General features: G+C 34.9%; 1 long non-coding RNA gene across 1 annotated transcript; it reads right to left on the reverse strand.

The window, feature by feature from the left end:
* Positions 1-943: 943 nt before the first annotated feature.
* On the reverse strand, positions 944-4,957 carry LOC137009557 (uncharacterized). Its single transcript, XR_010892926.1, has 7 exons — positions 4,376-4,957; positions 3,648-3,703; positions 3,317-3,404; positions 2,745-2,809; positions 2,474-2,627; positions 1,316-1,392; positions 944-1,165 (listed from the first exon to the last, which is right to left on the reverse strand). It is a non-coding gene; the product is annotated as an uncharacterized lncRNA (long non-coding RNA).
* Between the last annotated feature and the right edge of the window lie 1,874 nt (positions 4,958-6,831).

Below are 6,831 nucleotides of genomic sequence, written 5' to 3' on the forward strand. Positions count from 1 at the left end.
AGACCCTACATTTTCCACCATGCTGGATTCTCTGAAAAGTCCCGCATAAAGCAGAACCTCTTAAGTAAATGTGACCTGCCCTGTCTTTTCCTCACATGCTGTCATTTTTTCTGTTTTCTTTCACATTGGTTCTGGTCCTCTTCTAGATCTACACTCTAAAGAAAAATGGTGCTATATAGCACCAAAAATGGTTCTTTGGCTCGTAATCATAGCGGAACCTTTTTTGGTGCTATATAGCACCTATCTTTAAAGGTGCTATATGGCACCTTGTCGTATGGTGCTATATAGAACCATAAGAGGTGCCATATAGTACCAGCAGTGGTTCTTTGGCTCGTTATGATAGGGGAACCTTTTCTGGTGCTATATAGCACCTATTCTTAAAGTTTTCTAGCACATTTGTCAAATTAGAGGTGCCATATATTGTTTTTTGAGCTAGCAGGGCCCGTTATCATGCCAGGTACTACTGTAGATGAGTCAATATGCTTCTAAATTACACTTTTATGAACGATAATTAATAATTTCTTACCAAATCATGACTTCAAAGATTCAAAATCATGTACTAAATGCTTACTGAAAAACAAAATACATTACACTTTCAAAACCTTTTAATTTATTTCTTTCAGCAGCAAATAAACTCACATTATACTCCCCTTTTATACACATACAAAATAATGCAACAAGCTTGAAATATGTACATTTTTGAAGACAATAGTCCTGTTTTTACATACTGAGTTATGCTCTGAAGTCCTGCAGTTTCTTTTTTGTCCTTCGGGATTTCAAAAAAAATATAGAAACTGGAACTTAAACCATAAGAAAGGGAGCAAGAGAGAGTATTGACTCCAAAAGTCTACTCACAGATTGAGTTGTACACTCATTTTACAGTGCCTGGAAGTCTGACTGCATACTTCAATTTCAAAACAACATACTTCAAAAAGGTCAGTGTCTTTTTCAGTCCTTTAGGGCACTGGATTGGATTCGATTCCAAACGCAAAATATACACATAGGAGGAGGCCCAGTGCCATCAAGATGTCCTCACTCTACTCTGTGATTAACTGGCCATCCAACGTGAACAAAATGTGGTCATACTGCATGAGATGATCCTCCCGCAGGCTTTAGGCACTATCTTAGGTGTTGGGATGACAGGAGGGCTGGTCTGAGCATGGCCCTGGAGAAGAGGGGATAATAGCATTAACCATCTTCACATATTTATTTGAAAGGCAAACCTTATAAGCTAAATTATAACAAAATGTGCAATAAGTGTCGTGCTTTGATTAGATTGTGCTTCACACACTGTAGTCAACTGTTCATGGCTCACCTCAATGTCAAACAGCAACCCCAGGTCCACCTTGAACAGTGCAGGCAAGAGGAGAACAGCTGCTTCCAACTGTAGGCCTTTCAACAAAATAACATCATTAGGTTAACATAACATGGGGGATGCTTTTACCCAATACTTTTTTGTTTTGCTTTTTAAACATTCATTACTGTGTGTAAAGCCCAAAGTATACTTCGTATTTTATGCGTATGCTTTTACTGAACTCAAAACAAATTAAGATCTTTTTGATGAAGTCTGAGAGGTTTCTGTTCCTCCAATGATGAGGATGAGTAATTAATGACAGAATTTTCATTTTTGGGTAAACTAATCCTTTAAAGGTGATTACCCTTGCACAAATCAAAGCAATTCTCAAACAACACAACTGGATATTCATACAACTTCACATTTGTACGAGACATACACTAGAGCTGCAGGATTCTGGATGAAATGAGAATCATGATTTTTTTGGTTTCAAATAGAGATCGCAATTCTCCCACGATTCTAAATAGACAACTAAAAATAACATTTATTTTACTAGTTCTAGCAAAATATTAATAGCTGGACTCTAATTGCCGGAAAATGTTTAATTTGAATGAATTATTTTTAAAAAATGGTTTTGAATATATTAATGGCTCATTAATAAATACTTGTTTCACTACTGGATGAATCAGGGTTTAACCTTATCCAATCTATTGAATGAATGATTCAATGACAATGTCACTGGTTGCCACCTAGTGGCTTAACAAGGTAATTTATATACAACAGTTATTTGAAGCACCATGTTAGTTTCGATTTTCTCTATTTTGATCGCTATCTGATGTCCAGTGTTTATATCCTAACTGTAAACTTTTGTCTTATTACTTATGTGATAATTTTAATATTTGTGAAAGAAATCAAATAACCAAATCCTTGAATAACTACAGTGTGGTTCAAAACTGCTGTTTCTGGATCAGTGGCAGCATGAACACCGAATGTTCCGGTAGGATTTTTGTCAAAGGTTTAACAGACGCAGGCGAATCATTGTCATTAATAAAGTAGGATCGCGTGGGTGTTTGAATCGAGATTGCGACCTTTCTACGATAAATTGTGCAGCTCTAACATATACATACAAAGTAAATCAAAGGGGTTTCGGACAAGCCAGGTTGATGATGTATGTCATACCTAGAAGCAGGGCACAAGCTGATGTAACTGAAGTAAGTTGATTCAAAACTTTAACTCCCTCAATGTCAGCAGATGGTTCATGAAGTTCTCCCCCTCCTTCCAAATAATGAACATCGCCATGGTGAGCTGCTCCTCAATCATCTGTCTGGTTATCCTAAATAGTAAACATAAAAAAAAAAAACAAATTCGGTCACCTTTTGCTAGCATAACTACAAAATACACAAATTTAGACTTATTTTTCTGAAAATAAACCAAAATAGAATATTCTTACGTTCAACTCAGAAAGTACTCCTTGATGAGGTCTTCAGGACTTTCTCTCAGGTGAATGTTTTCAGCCTGTGATAAAGCAATTGTGATTAATTTTCTTAATTAAAAAAAAAAGCACAATAATCTGTAATAGGAAATCAAATTTTTGCAGATATGCAATAGCAAAGGACAAGAAAAAGAAAATAATTCATATTAATGACTGGCCAAATTTGCAATTAATATATTTATGGACAATAACAGCAACACTTGTGGCGTTGAGGGATCAAACAAATAAATAAATAAATAAATAAATAAATACAAAGGAGCTAAAAAAAAAAAATCAATTCTTTATTTTTCCAATGCGTTTCAGCACACAGGCCTTCGTCAGTGCTAAAATACTACAGATTTGCAATTAAGAAATGCATCTGAATCAGTCATTGGTTTCATTTAAAATTATGAATTTATAATATATAATTATAAGTCTGAAAATAAGACATGCATCAATTAATAAATTAGCTTTACACCCTAATATATTTAATCATTCTTGATTAAAGGGATATTTCACGAAAAATGAAAGCTAGCTGTTAATTTACTTACCATCAGGCCAACCAAGTTGACTTTTTTTCTTCAGTAGAACAGTAAAGATTTTTAGCTGGAACTGTGATTAATTTAATGTCAATGGCTACTGTCAAAAAAAAAAAAAAAAATTAATACAAAACAACAAGAAAAAAAGTCGCATGCATTTGAGATGGCATAAGAGGGAGTTGATGAATGTTTTGGAATGGATAATTCTTAGTCTAAAGTTTGTTAATGAGGATGACATTCAAGTCAATAGACCACATTAGATGGATTTTATTCAAACATGTCAAACATTGGTAATTCATATTATCTATTAACAATTATAGCCGTTTTTATAGAAATTACTTACCATGTAAAGTTATTGCAAAGTGTCCTTAGTCGTCAAACATTGAGGAGCTTTAGATCCTAAAAGGGAGAGGGGAATCAGTGTTTATAAATGGAAAAAAAAAAAACTTGTTTGCTGCAGTACAAGTAATTAATTAGTAGTGTAAATACTCAGCCATTTCATTCTACTAAAAAAAAACCACCTCGCGCTAGTCAAATGAAGTAACGTTAAGCCTTAAATATGTCTTTACTCACACACTTTATTCGTCATTTTGGTCGAACAAATCAGAGCTAACGTGAAAAAAAGACAACTAAAAGAACTGACAAACATTACTTTAAAAACCTAAACTCAATAATTGTAATGCGAGGATCCCCTCAGCCTCGACTCGAGCGTCTCTCCCGCTCCCCACGCACTTCCTGCCCGCATCATTTCAAATAGCACGCGCTGCTTACACGGTAAAGGAGACGTTTCTTTTAAAAATTATTTAGAGACATATTTACATGGTCCAAACACTACAACAATACATTTCTATAGAATAAAACAAGTAATGCAACATCTTGTATAGAATAGAAATATTCAATTAGCGCTAACCTTTATAACGTTACTGCAGGCCGCGAAAATTCAAAAATTCGGTTAGTTACGATTTCGTTAGTATTCATGTTCACAAACAACGCTAATTAACTCTAAACCGCTAAAACACATGTTCAACCTTTGCATTTTCGAGTATATTAATTAAAACATTTCCAACCTACCTTATTTCATCCGAGTCCAGGGGAAAGAAAATGGCGGCCGAGCAGAAAACTCCAGAAAGTCTCGTGAGTCATGACGTCAGAAAAAAAAACCGTCTGTCACGGGGTCCTTAAAGAGAAATTATCCTTTGGCTGAAAGTGAGATATTTGAGCAGTTGAGTGTAGCCTACTATAATATTGAGAGCAATTCGCAGAAAGACGAAGTAATCAGACTCAAATAGTTATAGCAATCCAATTTACACCCATATTCACTAACAGTGTAGAGGGGCTTGGGGACAAAAAGGTTGAGAACCAGGTTATGTTTAGAAAATACACTGTAATTTAATGTTGTTTTTAATCCTTTCCCCAACTAAACTAAGAGAATAAGAGAGTTAGAGAACCTTTAAAGAACTATACAGAGGCTTAACAGGTTCTTTGTATGGCAGTGGTGCTATATAGCACCTTAACCACAGCAAGGAACCGCTGAAGAACCACTGAAGAACCGCTGAAGAACCATACAGGTGCTTTACTGGTTCTTTATAAGGTAGCGGTGCTATATAGCACCTTAACCACCCCAAAGAACCGCTGAAGAACCGCTGAAGAACCATTTTTTTTTAGAGTGTACTACTTATAAAATAAAACATTAACCAGGTACTAACCCTGAACCTACTCCTAAACTTAACCTTAACCCATGCTGTTACCTTATATACTTTCTTTGGTAGGTACACTGTATAATGTAAAATAAAGTGCAACCATTTCATTTCCTTTGAGCATTTACACCTGGATAACATTTTTCTGAACTGTACAGTACCTAAAAAAAGCAGTAGCGTACAGGGCTCATTGCTTTTAAGCAGACATTGAATAGCATCAACAACTCTATTTCTCCTAAGACCTTAATTTATTTGCCAATTGAAGATCTTTTTTGTTAAACATTCTTAAAAAGTGGAGCATTATTTCACAATATAAAAATAAATAATTAAGTATTGCTATTTTGCTCAGAGCTTTTGTCTTTGCCATTAACAGCTTTTGTAGTAGTTAAATCAAGATCAGAAAGTAACTGGTTTGAACCTTCAACTGCATATTTTCTGCTGAACATCTAAAGCAGAGAAGGAATCATTTGGGTCTGTTTTATGATGGCGGCAGGGCTAGCTAAGACTCACGGCACTGACATGATTTAGTGGCGAATCTGCTCTCCCAGAGGCCAGTCAATACATCTGAATTATTTAAATCTTCGCCTGAGTTAATTAGATATTTAATTGACTATCTGCAGACGGATGATGGCATCCATTGCATGCATAAATTCATGCAAATGGGACAGTGTTCTGGCTGAGCAGGGGTGGATTTAGCAAAGCAGTTCACAGGTCACAGGCCAATATAAGGCTACTGGGGTCACGACTGCCCTTGCAGACACACTCTTTGAAATCTGAGAGATTCCAGCCTGAGAGAGAGCTGCTTAACTGCTGTAGTATGATGATATATGCGCCTTGCCTTGAATTTTGTCAATTTTGCCAAGCTAGTCCAAGTCATGATTTCATGTTTGGTTGCATTTCATTATTTGTGACCCTATCAGGTGCCATTTTTGAGTTATGTCCCACCAGTTGAAAACTCCTGTAGTGTGTAAGCACCAGGGTCAGAAATTCACTTTTGCATTAAGGTGCAATTTTTGCACCCATGGAAGTGATTTCCTGGGGCTTTTTTACCTTTTGTAAGGTATATATATATATATATATATATATATATATATATATATATATATATATATATATATATATATATATATATATAGCTATGGAAAAAATTAAGAGACCACTCCAAGTTCAGAAATCAATGTTAAGTGGTCTCTTAATTTTTTCCATAGTTGTATATGTTTGTTTTTGTGTTTTTTTTTTTTTTTTTTTTTTTTTTTTCATTTAAATGTAATCAATTAATTCAATCAATCAGAATACTTCAGCCTATTACCAATAAAATTTGATCAACATCAACAAAAGTCATCTTTACATTGCAAAGTTGCATCAGAAGCTGCATTCATGTTTATTTACACAGGCTGTTTAATGCTGCTCAAATGTGGCATACATGTATTTACACAAGAATTGCATAATGTTATAAGATTTACAGAATTTTCAACAGCCTCTGTATATCATTTATATAATTAAAGAATGGGAACTAATAGGGTAGGGCGGCAACATTATGACAACAATCATTATTGTTGATTATTATCCTTGATATTGTAATGTTTATTATTGTTCAACAATACATTACAAACATTAGTGTATTTAACTACTATGTACTCATATCTAAAAAACCCTGATTGTTAGATATACTTATTGATGTTGTATTGTAAAACACTTGTGCTGCTATTGAGGTGGATACAGGTAAGGTTAGGACAGGTTAGGTGGTATGGGGAGGTTTAAAGGTGGGTTAAAGGGTTAGTTCACCCTCATGCCGTTCCACACCTGTAAGACCTTTGTTCATCTTCAGAA

Source organism: Chanodichthys erythropterus, chromosome 20, assembly GCF_024489055.1.
Source record: "Chanodichthys erythropterus isolate Z2021 chromosome 20, ASM2448905v1, whole genome shotgun sequence".
Taxonomy (NCBI): Eukaryota; Metazoa; Chordata; class Actinopteri; order Cypriniformes; family Xenocyprididae; genus Chanodichthys; species Chanodichthys erythropterus.